Source organism: Melospiza georgiana, chromosome 3 (assembly GCF_028018845.1).
Source record: "Melospiza georgiana isolate bMelGeo1 chromosome 3, bMelGeo1.pri, whole genome shotgun sequence".
Lineage (NCBI taxonomy): Eukaryota > Metazoa > Chordata > Aves > Passeriformes > Passerellidae > Melospiza > Melospiza georgiana.
In genome coordinates, this window is record NC_080432.1 from 77,124,143 (window position 1) to 77,142,932 (window position 18,790).

The following is an 18,790-nucleotide window of genomic DNA, read 5'->3' on the forward strand; positions in this document are numbered from 1 at the left end:
TCCTTTAAAGTACTTTGGTGGTAGGCATTTTTAAAAAAAATTAGCATACCAGGATCATGAAGTGTTATTTCTAAGTCCTTTCAAAAAAAAAAAAAAAGTTTGGGAAGGTCATCTTTGCAGTCTATTGCATTTTTACGGTTTTTTTTCCAGGGTAATAATACAATTGCTATGGGAACAAAGTAAAATGACAAACCTGGAAAAAATTCCCAAAAGAATACATTAGACAAACGTGGAATAACAAATTATTGTCCTCAACTTCTTGCTACTATTAATGATGCTCCAATGTCCCCATGGGTTCACATGGGTTTAAAATAAAAATTTAAGCACTTACAGTCAATTTCAGGAACATCAGTCTTATGAGGAGCACTTGAAGGAGTTGGGATTTTTTTAGCCTGGAAAAAAGTAGGCCCAGAAGCAAACTTTAAACTTTTTTTTGTACAACTCCCTGAAAGGAGGCTGTAGTCAGGTGGGGTTCAGTCTCTTCTCCCAAGTAATAAGAAATGAGACAAGAAGAAATGGCCTCAGAGTGTGCTAGGAGAGGTTTAAATTGGATATTAGAAAAAATTTCTTCACAGAAAAAGGATTGACAAGCATTGAAGCAGCCTGCCCAGAGAAATAGTTGAGTCACTCTGCCCAGAGATATTTAGAAGACATGTAGATGTGGAACTTTGGGACATGGTTTAGTGGTGCGCTTAGCAGTTCTAGGTTTGCAGTTAGACTTGATGATCTTTAAGGTCTTTTCTAACTTACACAATTCTGTGATTCTATTTCTCCACAGAGAACTACATCTTGTTTTTTACATGGTTGACATAGATTAAATCAGATTTAAAAAAAACCCCTCAGATAAGATCCCGATCTGTCCTGTAAACACAGTTTTTCAGAAGATGTATAAATGGTTAAATGTTATATGTTTTTGTGTGGTTCAGAGTGTCCCACATTACACAAGGGGGACCAAAAAATCTGTTATTTCTTGCAGACCTTTCTCTATTTTCTATATTACCAAAACATATCTTCTCACATCAGTGTCAGCAAGGGATGGCTAGAATTGAAACTTGATTTGCAGCATAACTCCAAGAGATTGAGAAATGCGATCCCAAGAAAAACAATGACATTTGCAGAAATGCATAGCTCCTGGCATTCCCTGTGAAGTTAAATTCTGCATTGTAAAATAAAGTAAGAAGCAAACAAAATAATAGAATATTGCATATCTGAGTCATGTGTCTACTAGAGTATCACAAGATTTATACAACCATAATACCAGAATTTAGGCACTATTTAATGATATTTTTTTAAGAAATGCAAAGTCTAATCTGGTTATTCAAAATAAAAATTCCTTTTAAAACCAAGTTTGCTCACTTTCATACAAATGGCAAAGATTCTGAATTATCAGAATCAGTTTAGAAAATGGACTTGACTGTCACTATGAAAATAAAGGTGCAGCTATGGTCAAATAAGGGAAACAGAATATTGTGTAAGGCCTAGAGAAAAACATTTTTGAAAAAGTTACAATACTTTTCCTATAATGAGAAATGTAACTTCATCTGAGTTAAAATGTAGCCTATTCCAAACCGGGTAGTGAGAATTAGGTGGGATAGTATGAATTATACAAAGGGACAAAATCATATGAAGAGTGATGAAAAAAGACAAATAGAGTGCAACAAGAAAACAGCAGTATTTGTTAAAATAAGTACTATAGGGAAGAAGGTTTAGCAGGTGATCCCAAAAATAAAAATGAAGCTAATTCAATTTTTGAATTTTTTTTTTATTATGTAAAATTTTGAAAATAATTTGCAGCAGAATGTACAAACAACAAAAGTTTAGAAAGACTCGAGGAACATCTGAGTATTAGTATAGACAACAGGAGTAGTTAAAGTAATGAGAACTGCTGGAAAATATCTTTTTGCTTACGTAAATTATATAGAGCTTAATATTTCCAGGCTTAAATCAATCCATCTAAAAGCACAGGCCAGTGATAAACAGGACTACAAGTTCTCCTGTTCTGCCTCCAAGGAGTTCTGATGCTTTCCAAACCAGCTATTTGTGGTAGCTATTGTTGACAGAAGGACACGCAAGACAAACCTCAGCTCAATAAAATCTGTCAATTTCTACACTCACATAAAATTACAAATCTAGAGAACAACCTTTTCCCTGAATTCTCCCATAATTATTGATATTTCTACATCTATAACCCAGAAAGGTTATATTGATATATAAACTGCTATAGCAAGAGGTGTAGCCTGCTTTCTGAATGCAAACAGTGATAATTCCTTACTGCAGGTGTCATGCTTTCTGCTAGTTCAGTCTCAAGTTCAAAAAGAGAGTTCTACTTTTTTTGCCACGGTCTCATCTCTACACTACACTTAAAAAATGCTGAATTTTTCTTTTATTTCTCCTGAACAGCACTCACCCAGCACAGCAATATAACTTGAGATTGGATTAACTTCAGCAGACCTGACTCTTTGGAAATAAAAAAAATTCCTACATTTAAAAAAAAAAACCACCTAGTCCTAAATGTCTTTTTCAAGGCATAGACAGCTACACATGCAGCAAGGTTTTCTGGAAGGAAAGCAATAAGAGACTAATGCATGAAACTCAAAATATTTTTTAATGCTTAAAATTGAATCAAGGGAGCTACTTTCTCCATCTCCCTCCCTGCAAAGAGGTTATTAAAAGAAATATGGTAGATATTTCTCTGTCTTGACAGATTACTTTGAAAATGCCATATTTTTCCTAATGGAATTTACAAAGCAAGACAAGTAAGAAGATCCATGTCTATTTATGTTTATATGATCATAAATAAAATCAGTATAAGTGATGTGTAACAAGGATAACAGGAACAAAATACATGAACTGAGACTTAATTCAAGCAAACCACTAACAGTGATAAAAAGATCATGAAAGAGGGACAAAATCCAGGCCATCACAGAAGATACCAAGATACTCCCCCACCCAAGTAAAGTCATTTGTGGTCAAGAACTAGTGTGTTTTATACCATACCAACATCTTTTTAAAGCTGCCTAGATTCAGAAGTAATCCAAAATTCCAAATAACAATTGCAGAACCGTAAGTTCTTAGTGAGAAGAGCACAGGTTAGGATCCAGCCTATGACTGGGTTTGAGCATCTCTATGTTGTGACTGGTCTGTGCTAATGTCTCTAATGCTGTAACAAGGGCAATACTGTAGAGTGAAATATTTTCTTAATAATCCTGACTATTACATAGCTTTCCCCAGATGCAGTTTAGCTTTTTCTGATGACTTTTCCACAGTTAAACATTACAGATATGGTGCTCAACTTACGAAGCCACAAAATCAGTGCCCTGTGAGGAGCCACTAGCCTCAAAGTTTCAAGTAAACATCCTATAAAAGAGGCATTTTGTTCCAGCTTTCTCTGCTCTCAGCTGAGAGCCATTTTCCATCCTTGCTGGAAAATTGCAATGAAGTAGCAAAATAAAAAAGTTGTATAAATTAAAATCAAAAAAAAAATTGAGGAAAACATTGAAGAAAAATCATTCTGTAAAACATACATCCCTTGAGTGTAACTCAGTATTTTTATTTTTGTTTAAACAAAGGGGGGGTCTTTCCCAGATTCATAGGGTTGGACTACCACTCAATAAGTCACCTGTGTAGCTCCCTCCCAAAACCACTTATAGCAATCCAGAGATATTTGTTGCTCTTTAGAATTATTATAAAAGATGTGCACTAATAGAGACCACACAGCCGCAAATACAGTGCACATGAGTTACACTGGGGAAACAAATTTTCCAGTGCTACCATGTAAGGTCGTTACTATTACAATGGAACAGGAGTACAGAAACAAATTTATTCTATTCCTCTTATAGGTCTTCGTCTATGTCCTTAGTGTCCTCTTCAAGTCAAACAATGTCTCTTTCTCTTTCCCCAAAAATCATGCTCCTTCCATTCTCCCATCAGTTTCACTCCAGCTGGCCCACATTTTTCCATATCCAAGTACATGTTGTATGCCTTGCAACATGTTGTATGCCTTGCAAATATATATATAATAATTTTTTTAAATATATATATTAAAAAAGGTAGCATGTCCTGGTCTGGAAATGGCAAATGATGTCTTTGTTGCTACCTGATGAGAGGTATTTAAACTATTTTAAGCATCTAATTAAGGCACTTGATCTGGAAATGTTTGGTTCCTCATTTCAGTCCTTTGCATAGTCCCAAACACACATCTAAAGTAGCCTGAACTAAATAATAAATGTGACTTCTCAGCTTTTTCCCTGTGATGTATGAATTTAACTTTTGTTTTTTCCAATGAAATATTATCATAGGTCTGATTCATTCAATTATTATTCACAAGTATTTCTGAATATATTAATTTCAGAGTGGATCTAGTTCAGAAATTCAAGTTATGCAATAATAGTCTGAAAATTCCTTCATATACCCAAGGACCATGGCAACAAAATTAAGTCATTAACTGGGTGATGAAATTGAACAGAAGGGTCCCACAAGCCGGTTTCTGAATAAACGGCAAAGATAGGATTTTTATTTTATGTGCTCTGCAGTTCTGGGAACACAGAATGAAACAATAAAGTCATTCAATTTTTGGTTTGATATGTAGTTTACACTATGCAGAAATCTATTTTATCGTTAGACATGCCAAGAAGCCCTCAATCTGCTGTTACAAACTGCAGTTATTATCAAATCTATGCTGATTAAGCTGAATTTGAAAAAAACACTGAACTTTGGCAAGCATCTGTAACTTAATTGTCACAGACTCATAGAGGTTTCCGAATTCTGCTACTGTGACAACAATCCCTTGCCCCATAGTTTTTCAAAGGGGTCATCCAAAATTGGATCAGGGGCAAGAACTCTGACCTAGCATATTTTATTTCATTACCTGTCAGTGGGAACTAGAGAATATCTGAAAAAGGATCTGGAGAAAGCTATATATGCAAAGTGCTAGTGAAAATTAGATGGGAAAATAGGACAGTATTTACATTACAATGGTGTATCTTCTAAAAACTATGCTAGAAATTGATATGAAACCTAAGAAATTAACCATAAAAATATAAGCCTTAAAAAACCTGTTGTCACCATACAGAAACTGAGAGGAAAATAGTGAATCTAAATTGCTATTCTGCGAGTACTAGATTATATTCAAATCTTTATTATACTCAATAATTGATGCCCATGTCAGGCATGCCCAAAATACATAATCAGCACTGATAAGAACTAGCTTGGATTTTCGTAAACCAAGATCAGAGTCAGTCTAAAGAAATACAAGTGAACTGTCATTGGTGAAGAGAAGGGCAGAATATTTATGGTACTCACATTTTATTATATGTGATCTGTAGGAACTTAATAAATGACTGTTGAGCACGGAGCTCAATTTCTAAAACATTTTAAGGTAATATTCTTAAAAACCAAAAAAGATGAAGTTAAAAATGCCATGCTGAAGTAGCTCTTCTACTAGCTGCATTTCAAAGAAAAAATAATTTTAAAATCTAAGGTACTTTGGTACTTTTAAGGAGCCTTGACCTCCCTTGAAACCTTACTTTATAATACCTTACTTCTCCCTGGTCACCTACTGTCACAAAATATGCAAGGTTAATAAAGTCTTTAGTTCTACCATGGCAACTGGGAATTATCCAGTGGGTTTAAAAATTTTAAGCAAATTAACAGACACATGTGTACAGACAGACACAGATATGTGTATTTAGGTATATCCATATATAAAAATGTACAAAAATATAAAGAAGTTTTCTTTTCTTTGAACACCAGGCAATGTTCCATATTCACCAATTTCAGAAAGAGAAGCTTTAGTTTACTGTATTGTACTTGGGAAGCGGTTTGGGGTGCAAGGGTACCAGGCTTTCAGGAGTGTATTTTCCAGACTCATGCAATTATTTTAGTTATTATAACTAGTTTTGTAAATTCCACAGTATATGGAGGATCCTTTCTTTCTGTCATCCCCATAACAGCATCAAGTGCAAATTACATAAGCTCCAAGCACAGCCTACAATCATATCTGAGGCTATTTTCATCTTCTAAAGTAAGCTAAAAAATTAATTTCAGTGTTCTCTTATTTTAATATTCTGTTCACTTAGAATGATTAATTTATTTGCTTTGAACACTTTAGAAAGCCCACAGGTAACAGAGGAGGGTAATAAATACCTCTGTAATTCTCACATTATATAATTTCTGAGGCTGTTGTTATTTCATGGTAACACTCTTCCAGGTTTCCAATAAACATTTTATTAAAAATGTCAGCTGATGCATACTAACTAGAAATGTAAATAAAAAGTCCAGAAGTTCTAACACATTATCATTTCTACTGTGTACAGTATTTGTATTTCAATATATTGTAGACATAAATAAAATTTATGCATTAATAACAAAATTTGGGTTGCACTTGGTGCAGATATTGTCTTATTATTATTTCCATCTACTTTTGACAGAAATATGATTGTTTTCATTTGTTCTGAAGGCACTACCTGATGCTATCTATGTTTACTTTAACAGAATGTTCCATAAATCATTCATAATAAAGATGAGGAAATTACAGAACTTTGAAGTATAAAATGCAAGTTTAGCAATAGTGTGTATTGAATGTTAAGATATCAGTCAAGTACATCTTCAGACCAACTTGTAGGAAATATGCAAAGGAAATGGAATCTTTTCTGGTACAGGCAATCTGTGAGTATTGTACCAGCCACTCCAGAGTTTAGAACAGGATTTTTCCCCATCTACCCTATCTGGCTGTTTCACTGAATCAACCTCTAAAGGGAAAAAATGTCAAATTAACATCTAGTGAGGAAAATAAATACATTTTTCTGCTGTTTACATAGTGATATATTCACCTGATTATTATAGGATGTTATGACTTAAAATGATGCTGTTGAGTGAGAGCAACAAAGAGCTTCCAGCAGGCACCATGGAAACTCATAAAGCCCTCTTAGACTAGGATAATAAAAATATACTTAAGCAGACTTTGTTCCTTAGTGACACAGGATAAATCACAAAAAGAAAAATGGAAATAATGATTGCAGGACTACAGCACAGCCATTATCTGTAGACAATGCAGAGGAAATAGCAGTGAGATAGCCAGTGTCATAGTGACAGCATCAGAGGTCATTTACACCTTCCGTGATGACTGAATGTATTTTTGAAATGTCATGTACAAACTTTAAACAAATATATGGGCGTTCATTTTTCATTTTATATAGAATATTTCACAAGCAATATTTAAGTAACTTTGTGGCAGTATAATATTTCTAGGCCTGTATAATTAAGGGTATATTTCTCTAACAAATTACATCCCTGAAGCTCTTTGCCCCAAAGACAGGTGGATATTCTGCTTTGAATTCAGGCAAGCCAGTATAAAATGGTAGGCACTGAGTGTCTAAAAGTCAGGAGAAGACTTAAAATATTGGTTCATTTAGAAAATGCAATAGTTTTTAAAACAGCTTCCAACCTATTTACCACCTTTTTGTATGGTAAGCGTGTTAATTAGCTTTCTCTGAGCTTATAAATAAAAGCTGTACACAAACGCCTCACAGGTTTACTTTCTGTGGCCTGGTGCTGTTTTTACCTATTCTTGATTGCTATCTAGAAACCCTCAAAATATGAACTGTGTCTTTCAAAACCATATTTTTCTCCTCCTTATGTTTTTCTTTGTAAATGCAGAAAGAAGGAAAAAATATAGATAACAAAGCTGATAAAGGTATTATTAAAATAATCCACTAGAGATAAGATGCCCTATACTCCTCTTCCAAGAAATATTACTTTTTAGGCTTAAAGGATTCAAATCACATTTCAAATTTTTGAAAGCAATGTTTGGGTTGTCATAGGATTAATCTTGATCTTAAGATGGTACTAACATATATTTCTAAGAGGAGAGGAGAGGAGAGGAGAGGAGAGGAGAGGAGAGGAGAGGAGAGGAGAGGAGAGGAGAGGAGAGGAGAGGAGAGGAGAGGAGAGGAGAGGAGAGGAGAGGAGAGGAGAGGAGAGGAGAGGAGAGGAGAGGAGAGGAGAGGAGAGGAGAGGAGAGGAGAGGAGAGGAGAGGAGAGGAGAGGAGAGGAGAGGAGAGGAGAGGAGAGGAGAGGAGAGGAGAGGAGAGGAGAGGAGAGGAGAGGAGAGGAGAGGAGAGGAGAGGAGAGGAGAGGAGAGGAGAGGAGAGGAGAGGAGAGGAGAGGAGAGGAGAGGAGAGGAGAGGAGAGGAGAATGTTGCAGGAATTTCAGAAAAAAATATTTTGTTTGTTTATGAACTAATGAAAAATACAGCTTTGACAACATAGGAGGTCAAACTTTGCCCAGGCTTACAACTGCTGCAAAATTCTGACAGTCACTGTAAAAAATATGCCAGTATCTCCCATCTTTGCTTCTGAATTCTGATTAATTCAAAAGCACTGGTCAGCTTCCCTTCATCATCCTACATTTCTGATATTTCAAAGTGGGTTTATCTAGATATAATCCTTTTGCTCTGACGAGCTGGCCAGCAGAAATCCCCAGTCCAGCCCTGCTCAGTGACTAAGAGGCCCTGAATCACTGCTGGGAGGGCTGACAGCAGCCAGCAGCCACACCAGAAAGCACAAATTGCTGCACTGGAAGAGTAAACTGCCTATTAATATAAATAACATTTGTTTCCTTTCTCTTGTTACAGCTGCCACCTTATAAATCTAACTATTTTGTACTTCCTTTTTTTCAACTAAATTAAGTCAGACAGGTGCTTCATACACTGTGGGAACCACAGAACAAACCAAGAAAAACAGCAGGAAAAGCTAGCCTTTGAAAAGGTACAATACAAAGAGACAACAATAAGAACAATTTTTAGAAAAGCATGCTGTAACAGTGAATTCTCTAGAGGAACTTCCTACCCTGGTTACACATCAGATGGTAGATTCAGTAACTACAGAATTGCAAAATTACTAATTTTTTAGTCGTCATGTGTTTGGGTGAAAACTCGTGACACTTCTATCATGTAATATATAAGTAAAAATGAATATTTTGTAGATGGCAATAGTGCACAAGTTTCACTAGACGTTTAGGATAAATTATTTCTCTCCATCTGTTGTACAGCTCTGTCATTGACTCAGCTTTGTTAACAGAACCTTAAATTCTACTGTCCCCTAAGAAAAAAATGCATCTAGCTACTTTCAGCTCAGCAATAAATTTCAACCCATCTTGTAAACTATCATGAGTTACAGTAATCTTAAAAACAGCAAGGTACATGTTTCAGAATGGTCCCAGATGTGCACAAGCAATTCTTCACCTGAAATGCAACCTGTCAGTCAGGACACAAGAGAAGAGCAAACCTTGAAGGTCTTCTAGAAGATAAAAATGGTTTTAGAGAAGCAGCTCAGGATGTTTGTGCCTCACCACCCATATCACAAGGTTCCAGCCCTGCTGCCTCTGATTTTCCCCTGCTGCCTTGCACCTCCCATTAGCCATCCACATCTGAGCAAAATGAGTGCAATCGTTGTGGTCTGATCTGCAACACCCATTGTTCAAGCACAAGCAGTTACTCAAAGAATTGAGTCTTTGGAGGAAGATGCACTAGGTACATCTCAAGCAGTGAAAGTGATCTGAACACAGAATTCCAATGGCTGTTTTCCAAACACAAGCATGTCTCAACCTCTGAGCATCGTGAGTGACCTGGAGAAATTTATAAGAGACTTCCTGCATATGGATACACAAACTAAGTTGAAAATTCATAGGACAAGAAAAGCTAATTCAGTTTTGCTTGTGTAATGTGCACACAGTTTACAGTTGTGTATAATATTATTAATGCATTTTTTGCCCATACATAAACAGATATCCTATGGTGACACTTTTAATCTTTATCCAAAAGTTGGCTGGCCTACTAAACAATATACTGCAGTTTTGATTAAAACATCTCTGCTCCTACAGTGACCCATCTACAGCCTAAACCTTCATTTCCTCATGGTCAGTCTCTGCCTGGCAGATCCCTTGCCTCTTGAAAACACAGCTGAAAGGTAAGAGGGACAGAGGTGCAAAGAAACCATCTTAATTTTAGAAGTGTTGAGCTGCAGAGTCTAATCCTCAGTGCCACTACATTCAGAGGAAGCATAGACTTCACATAGAGCCCTGTATACAAACTTAATACCAGCACCTTGTTTCAGTTTCTGAATTTTGGTAACATGAATTCTCTTCCCTTACTCTTCTGTCAGGACACATTTTGATTTTTTAATTTATTTTTTTTATTTTTCATTTCTCAGAAATGCCTTTCTATATCTGAAAGAATAAAACCCCAACAAAGAAGCACTGCAACACAACTGGGCCAGCTTAAGACTTGGGGTTTCCTATAAAAATTATTGGTACTTGACCATCTTGATAAATCTCCCACAAAACAAGCATATACCCTGAGCACACTTAGTTTAAAGGTACCCCAGGTCATTTAAAATTATAATTATTCTGGGGTAAGTTGACAGCAGTTGTTTAAAGGTGAACTGCCTTTAGAGTTGAAAAACCTTTGCTTAATCTCCAAATTGCCTGTAGAACTTCAAAAAAGATGTAGAGAGGACCTTTGACTCTTAACTAATTACAGGGTTTTTACAGATTTGAGCCCAGTTGTTTTGAAGAGAGAAAGGAAAGAAAGCTAATGAAATTTTGGCTTCCACTCAGCATTCAGCAGATCTGCTGTGCTAAATCAGTTAATCCTGTAAAACCAGCTGAATCAGTCAATCATTGACAAACTTGCAGCTCCACAGTGGAGACAGGAAGCAAGAGGCAAGCAGGCCAGAAGTGCCTCTGCCTGCTGATGGGGGAGAGCACACGATGGGCGACAGCACAGGTACATGTGCAGGTGCTCACTGCTTGTGCTGCCTGGAGGAAGCAGGATCTGCTCTGACAAGACGGACCCAAGAAGATGTCCAAGGGGACAGAACATGAAAAGGGATCAAGGAATTCATTTAAATTAGGTTCAGGAAGGCTCCAGGCAGCAGCAATGATACCAGGACTTTTTCCAGCATCAGGTTATAAATCCAGGCCTGGCAGACTGTGAGCTAAAAATATATCTCAAAGAGATGCTATCAGCAGAGAACTTGGAGAGCTCCCAGAGAAAGGCAGTACCTGGCATATAGGTGATAGCCCTATTTTAAAAGATGAGCTAATTATTCATACTCTACTGACCCAGAGATTTGCAGGGATTTCATTCAGCTGGGAAAAGCTGCGTTTAAACTTTTACTTCCATGGCCTGAAGGTTGCTGGAGCTGGGTTCTGCTGAGCTATCTAGGAAATCCTCTTTGCAGAGAAAGCCTCAGCTCTAACCAAGAGTGCTTGGGTTTAGAGGAAGATGAATTAAACCCTTTCCACATATATTTTATCTGCTTCCTGTAGGTCATCAGGGGGGCAGCCTGCCAGAAAGGTAGGTCACAAACCACTCTTTCCTATGTGGAGAAACCATTTTTCATAGAAGCAAAAAGGAAATATCATGCTTGCAACCAGGAGCCTCACCTGATGGTCCTCACTCCTACATACAAGGAAAATGCTTTCAGAAACCTTAGTCAGTCATAAAAAAAACTCAGAAAGTGACTACCTGCTGAGCTTGTTTGAACCAGAATTATCCATTAGCTTGAACATTTCATCAGCCTTCCTTACTTTACTTCCATGCCAAAACCAATCTAGAAGCTGTCACCATATGTTGATAGTATTCATTTACTTATGCATTACTTCTTCTTTTTACTGAACAGATGCCACTGCAATTTGGAGAACTCAAGAGTTTTTGCTTTCTTTCTTTTCCATACATATATTAAACTAAAACTAATAGTCCAGAACTCAGCATCCTGGGTTTGGTACTGCTGTGTAACAAGGAAAAGACAGAATCTGAATTTCACATACAGAATTTTCCCTGTGTCCAAAATAAATTCCTGTTGTCAATATCTTCTTACACCCAAGAAATCAAATTGCTAAATAGCTGGCTTTAATAAAAGATGATTGAAACCCCTCCTGCATCTTTAACTACCACCCACACATATATTGTATTTTGGCTCATATATTTGAAAAATATTATCAACCCAAAAATTCCTATTTTAATAGGGGGTATTGACTATACAGAGGTAGATAATGCAACAAAAGAAGTGTTTTAAGTATCATCCTCCTTTACAAGGCCCCAGTAAAACCTTACCCTGAATACTGTGCACAACCCTCATCTCCCAGGGGCAATAAAAATTAATTCTATCTGGAACAGATCAGAGAAGGATTTCTAAGGTGCTCAAGGAAGTGGAGAGCTGATGTTAGTAAAGAAGGCTAAAAGAAGGCTAGATCACACACCCAGAGAAAGGAAGTCTGAAAGTGGATCTTTAAGTTCTCTATTAATTGATCAAAAGGTAAACAGACAGGATAGAAAAAGAACTATTCAAACTTAGAGTCAATGTCAATGGAAAAGCAAATGGCTATAAACTGACCATAAATAAATTTCAACCAGAGGTGAAAAAAATATTTCTAAACAACAAAGAAATCAAATTTGGAAGCCTCCTTCAGTAGAAGCAGAGAGGGAAAAACACTTTAATTAAGTGCAAGATGGAGCTCAGTGGATTTGTTTGGTAATAGCAGCAAATTGGATTGAATTACACAGTCTTCTCTGTTCTATATCCCCTTTTTTTCCAAGATAGAAACTGAGAATATTTGTAGATATTTGCACATGAAGTGTACAAGGATTAACATAAGATTCCAATGTGTTCAACACTTTTTTCACCCTTATGAAAGAAGCAATTCACACTGCCTTCAAAAGAAATCATGATGCAAACTACAAAACCTAGACAATTATTTCCAGATTAAGCCTCAGGTTAATTTCCAGATTAATGCAGCAAATTACATTGTCGAGGGATTGACGTAGTTTTAGCTCTCGGAAGGCTTTTTGCTACTATCATCTAAAAATCATAAATAAACACTTCAAACTGAAATGACAAATGGTTACTGCTGGATTCAGCCTTACAAGATGAATGTGTAGCTGGTCAATAATTCATTCTTTCATTTGATTTCATGTGTTTATTTTTAAATGCTACACTGCTGATTTGGTTAAAAGGTGTTCCAACATCAGTGAATCACTGATAATCCTCAGGTAACCAGGGGCTATTTTTATATCCAATTAGAAAGGGAGATTTAAATAAAATATCAGGAGATAAGTATTCAGTGGAATGGCATATCTTTAACTTCAGCTTGAAAATGAGTGAAAAGCAAGAAAATACAGTGAAATTATCCTTTCTGAAGTATTTAGAGGGGTGAGCCTACTCCGAAAAAGGTAGCCTTTAAATTTGTCCTGCCATCATTTGGAAAAGTAAAATGAGATTCAGTGATTTTGTAAATATTCTCAGATGGGGGGTTGGAAATCGCAAAGTGATCTGTCTGAATCTGAGCACAGGCATGTTTATTTCAAGGTATGAAGCAAATTTCCTTTCTGTGGTTTCAGCAGCAGTATTTAAAACATTTCACTGTCTGAGCTTGGGCTTTTGCTTTGCTTTAAGGGAAGCACAGATGTCTGTCCTGTAGTTTCATCTCATTTTAAAGGATAAGTGGGAATAGTGGAAACAATGTTCTAGTGATGCAGCAAGATGGACATTAGTGTAACAGGAATAGTAGTGGCTTCTGCTTCTGCAAGAAAGTTCAGGCCACATAACTAAATTTCAAGAATGGATAGGCTTTCTCTTTTGGGAGATGGGGTCTCTGGAGGGCGAGAGGGAATGGAAATAGCATAAAAAGTCCAGACCCTTGTTGCCTACAAAGTTAATCTTTCTTTTGAAATATAAGCAAAATACATTCTTTCTGGAAAAAGGGAGAGCCAATTTAGCATTAATGGGTACAACCTGATTCCTGCAAACAGCTGGTAATCTCACCATCCAAATCTCTCGATATCAAACCCTCCCACAATATGGCCTTGTGTTCTGAATACAGCTTGGATTTCTCCCTTTGACATCTCTCTGAAACAGTGAGCATTTTCCTACCAATGCCAAGCTCTCAGTTTGGAGAAAAGAGTTATTTAGTGGAGTGAGATGGCCAGAGTATATGTTCTAGGATTTGACTTTTGGGGCAAAAGTCTCAAAGTGCTTGCAATTGAGAGCTCTGGGGTTTAGTGTCCTTAGGAGTCCTTTTTGAAGCCTCTGTTCCTTATTAACCACTTTTTTGTTATCAGCAATTTGTGTAGAAAGCTGACTTCTGCAGTGTTATGTTGATTCACATCATTTACCCCAAAATAGGAAAAAAACTTAGTTAGTAATTATATTGTTTGGAACTGTTTTAAGAGTAAATTCCATGGTTACCGACTCTTCCAGGCTTGAAGGAAATTAAGAAAAAAAAAAGATAATAAAAAAGTAAATGGACCTTTATGTTCCAAGTCTTTAAACTGCAAGAATGGTAATACACAGCATTTGGTACCTAACTTCATGTCACACTTTTAGCATAATTTATGCATGAATACTTGTGTTTATTATAGAGAAATTCTGAACACAAATTGAAAAGTCTGACTTTCAAAATAGTTCATGAATTTTCGTGTTATCTGATCATCTCCTCCAAGGATCATTTTCTCAGATCATTCACCAGCCTTCACTCTACCCCACAATTAGACTGAAAATCTGATCCCCTCCAGCTTCTCCATCTAAGGCAGCATTCTATATTTTTCTGCATCTAACATTATTTTCAAATTTATTTTCTGCTTCTCATGCAATTTTTAAATTCATTTATTTCCTGTTTTGCTGGGAACTCTGCAAAGGCAGCAATTTTGTAACATTTGTGATGCTGAGTATGAATACAGTGTCTTTCCAAATCTTTTGTTGATGTCATTACATGTATTATAAACAAAATCTGTTCCAGGTGTTTGGCCTGCTGCACTTCTTGTGAAAGAAAATGCATGAACAGATTACAGTGATAACACATTTCTCATCAAGATTTGGGAGTTACTACATAAACTTATCCTTGGTAACACAGTTTTGTCTTTCACTTCCTTTAAGGCTTCAGTTAACCAATTGATTGTCTCTAGAATGATGTGTGCTTCCTACTGAGAGTTTGCTGTTCAAAATTCACTCTTTGGAGGGATATTTTGACATTATTAATAGTAACTTAAATGGCAAAAATTCACATTCCTCGAAGATGGTGGCTTTCTATATTATTTCCCACAGTCTCTTCATAGGATAACTCCCTTGTTTGCATCCCTGTTGAGCTCTGGTTGTTCTCAGGGTAGTGCAAACCAAGCAGTGCCAGCTCTCGGTGCCTGGCCCAGAGGACCAAAGCCAAGACTGCAATGGTCAGTACTTGCTGAAAGTGCTGAATGAGAGCTCTGCCCCAGAGAGGTCTGGCCAATGGTGCTCCCCCAGGGCCAAAAGCTGTGAGAGACCATCCACCACTTTTACAGGTAGATGTGGTTCCCAGCTCTATACCTTTTTCAATTCACTAGCAATATCCCATATTGCCGGGAGATCAGAGGAATTCTTGCATGGTTAAACAGATTCATGTCTTAGCCAACAGGAAATTAACTCGTTCTAAAGATTCTCAAACCATCGTGGGACCAAAGAATGAGGCTGAAACAAGTAAACAGGAGTTTTCAACAAGTTAAAAAGAATGTATAGAATGCATTTTCACAAGAGAGGGGGAGAGCACAGGAGCTAGGGATAAAGTTCCTCAAATGCTGTTCCTTTCTGTGGGGATGTCTACTTATTTTGCTTTCATTAATTATTTCCCCTGTGGTTTTTAATCTTTCCTACTGGAACATTTCAATAAAAGTGAGATTAAAATAGGATTTGAAGGAGTGCTATTAATAATTGGAATTTTCATTGTCTCCGTGTAAAGATTCATTTGCTGTCTTGGCTCTCCTCTAACTTTTGTTGGTTACAGAAACTTCAAATACCCACCCAGTAAGGCATGTTACATTATTAACTCCTGAGTGTGAAAAATGCAGTTTCACTCAAATAGTACATGCCATCCAGCTGATCCAAACCAGCAAAACAGCAACATCATCAGTCACTTACAAAGGGATTAGGAATTTAAGAGCAAGACTATGATCCAGTGAATAAAGGGACAAACAACAAATAATCAAACCTAGACTCCCTCTCAGTCTCTACTTCTGATTCACTTTGAGATTTCAGGTGTCTCAACCTCTGTATCCCAAACTTCCTCCATCTGCAAGGTAAAAACACAGTCTTTGCAAAGTATGTGGAAACATGAGTATAAAGCTCAATGACAAAGTTACCAAAGCAGTTACTGATTGAATATAATGCAAATAGAGCCTTGCTGTACTCTAACATTGTAACATTTAGATACTTTCATGAATGCTACCAAGAAAATCAAAGTTCTCAAGCTATTTTGAATAATAAAATTAAAATAATGAAGGAATTTGCATACTGCTGTACTTCTTCCAAAACATACAGATAGAAGATGATAAATTTTCAGATGCAGTAATTAGTTGTATTTCCAACTCCAACAATATTTATTGTATGCCTCCTTTCAGCATCCTTCTCACCACATGTTCTTTACAGTGGAATTGTAAAGCAGATAATATTTAGTGCATAGAACCATGCAAATGAAACATCCTAGCCTATTAATACCTAGGGTACTTAGCTCATATTGCTCTGCAGCTTGCAGGCTTAACACTATACATCACTCTGGACAGTAACAGCTTTTAAATTAAGATAGAATAAAATAAGCAGCCATAGAGATATGTTTTAAATAGAAATTAGACATTAGCACCTGAAAATAATACACAGAGATTGACAATGAAGACATGTCCTTTACAGAATGGGGATTCAACCCATCACTACATCTCCTGACTTTTTTTTAAGTTTGAGAAGGAATTTGAGGTTGGGCCACACACATTCCAGATCAGTGCTTGGGCCATGAGGCAGGTCATGGTTTGGAAGCTGGTTAGTCACTGGTTTAAGGATAAATTCCAACCAGAATATAAGGGTAGACACTTGCAAATAAAAAACATTCTTAAATAATCACTCCTTTCTCTTTCTGTCCATAAGAATTAAAAACCCTTGCTTAACTTGAACTATTCAATGTGGTTAATCTTCACAGAACCAAAGGAACAATGTATACATTGACAACCCAATACTTGTGTGAGTCTTTTGCACATGTACCTACTTGTGAAAAGAAACTATTCAGATTGTAGTACCAGTTCTAAGTTCCTGATGCCACAGCCTCGGTGTATGGTCTCCCGATATGACCCTGTTTTCCTTGATTTTCTCTCAATTAGAGCAAGGAAAAATACTTGTAATTTTGCACCAGGTTTTTTGGTATTATGTGGAAAGCCAACATTATTTACTAGGATAATTTCACTATGAAACAGTTGGTTTTCACATTGAACTGCTTTCACTTGTAATTATTGCATTTTTGAGCAGTCAAAATTTAGCCAAAGAAAATGTTATTTTGGATTGCACAGAATAAAAACAAAATAAATTGCAGAAAGTGTCTATTTCACCAGCAAAACTAAAAACTCTTATTTTTGAACTCATGAGAAGTCATATTCCTCTACAATTCTTTCAGAGACCCCCAAGGTCATCTATTGATACAGTTTTGTCTCAGGAATTCATTATTCCCATTAGAAGATTTCATCTCAGTCTTTTCCAGATTCTGAGGGCTCTCACCCATATCCTCCTTTACCTTAGAATTTACTTATTTAATCTAAATCAGAAATGTAAATATCATCTTCCTGCAGACTGTTCAAAGATCTAGCTTAATTCTGCAGACCTATCTTACGCAACTCTAAATATAATCTTCCCTTTCTGATTGTCGGCTCTCAAAAATAGGAGGTTTTGGGGTGACTGAATTGTGGTCACCAGAAGGGACCCCACCAGAAAGGTGAAGTGAGACTATTTACAAGAGAGTGGAGTGACAGGACAAAGGGTAATAGCTTTAAATTGACAGAGAGTAGGTTTAGATTACATATTAGGAGGAAATTCTTTACTGTGGAGGTGGTGAAGCACTAGAACAGAAGATGTGGGTGCCCCATCCTTGGAAGTATTGGAGGCCAGGCTGGATGGGGGTCTGAGCCACCTGGTCTAGTGCAAGGTTTTCCTGCCCACACCAGGAGGATTGGAGCTAGATGATATCTCAGGTTCCTTCCAACCCAAACCATTCTATGATTCTATGGTCTAATAATTTATTCCATACCAAGCTTAACACGGCCATAAAGAATCCATAAATTTTTGTTCTGCAAAGCTTCATCACTGCATTATGTCTCAACAGCCATGAGTGCTGCCAGCCTGTTCTGCCTGCTGGGTATAAACAGAGCATCATCTTCATCTGTAGTACTGATACCACCATCATTGTTACATGTGCAGCCACTCTCTCCATAACTTTTCTATGAAGAAACAACTCTTCCATCTACCAGCTCCCAAAAAAAAAAAAAAAAAAATACAACAGGCTTTTCCTGTGGCCTTTTTTCTGCACTTGGATAGTAATCACGCTTGATGATCATTTCTCCCGATTGTCACATCTCTGAATCACTCTCACAGCTCTGCCATCTACTGCATTGTTCATCAGGTATTTACTCCCTCTCTATGGGCTCTCCTCAACTTTTTTCCATGCTCACAATTATCTCATATTCAGTTACAAGAAGTTACTTCCAATCAGCCTACTTGACAGCTTTCATTTTCAAACATACTTTGTTTTTTTTCATTATGCTTTTCCCTCTTAGGAAGAATTTAGCAAATCATCCAAGAAAATCCTTCATTATTCTCCTCTAGATTGCTCCTAAAGTCTTTCTTTGATGTGTCACTAGGCTGTTGATGCATTAAAACCACAATCTATCATTCTGAATAACACTCATATGTGGTGATTAATTTTAGCTTTATTTGACATCCCCAGTCC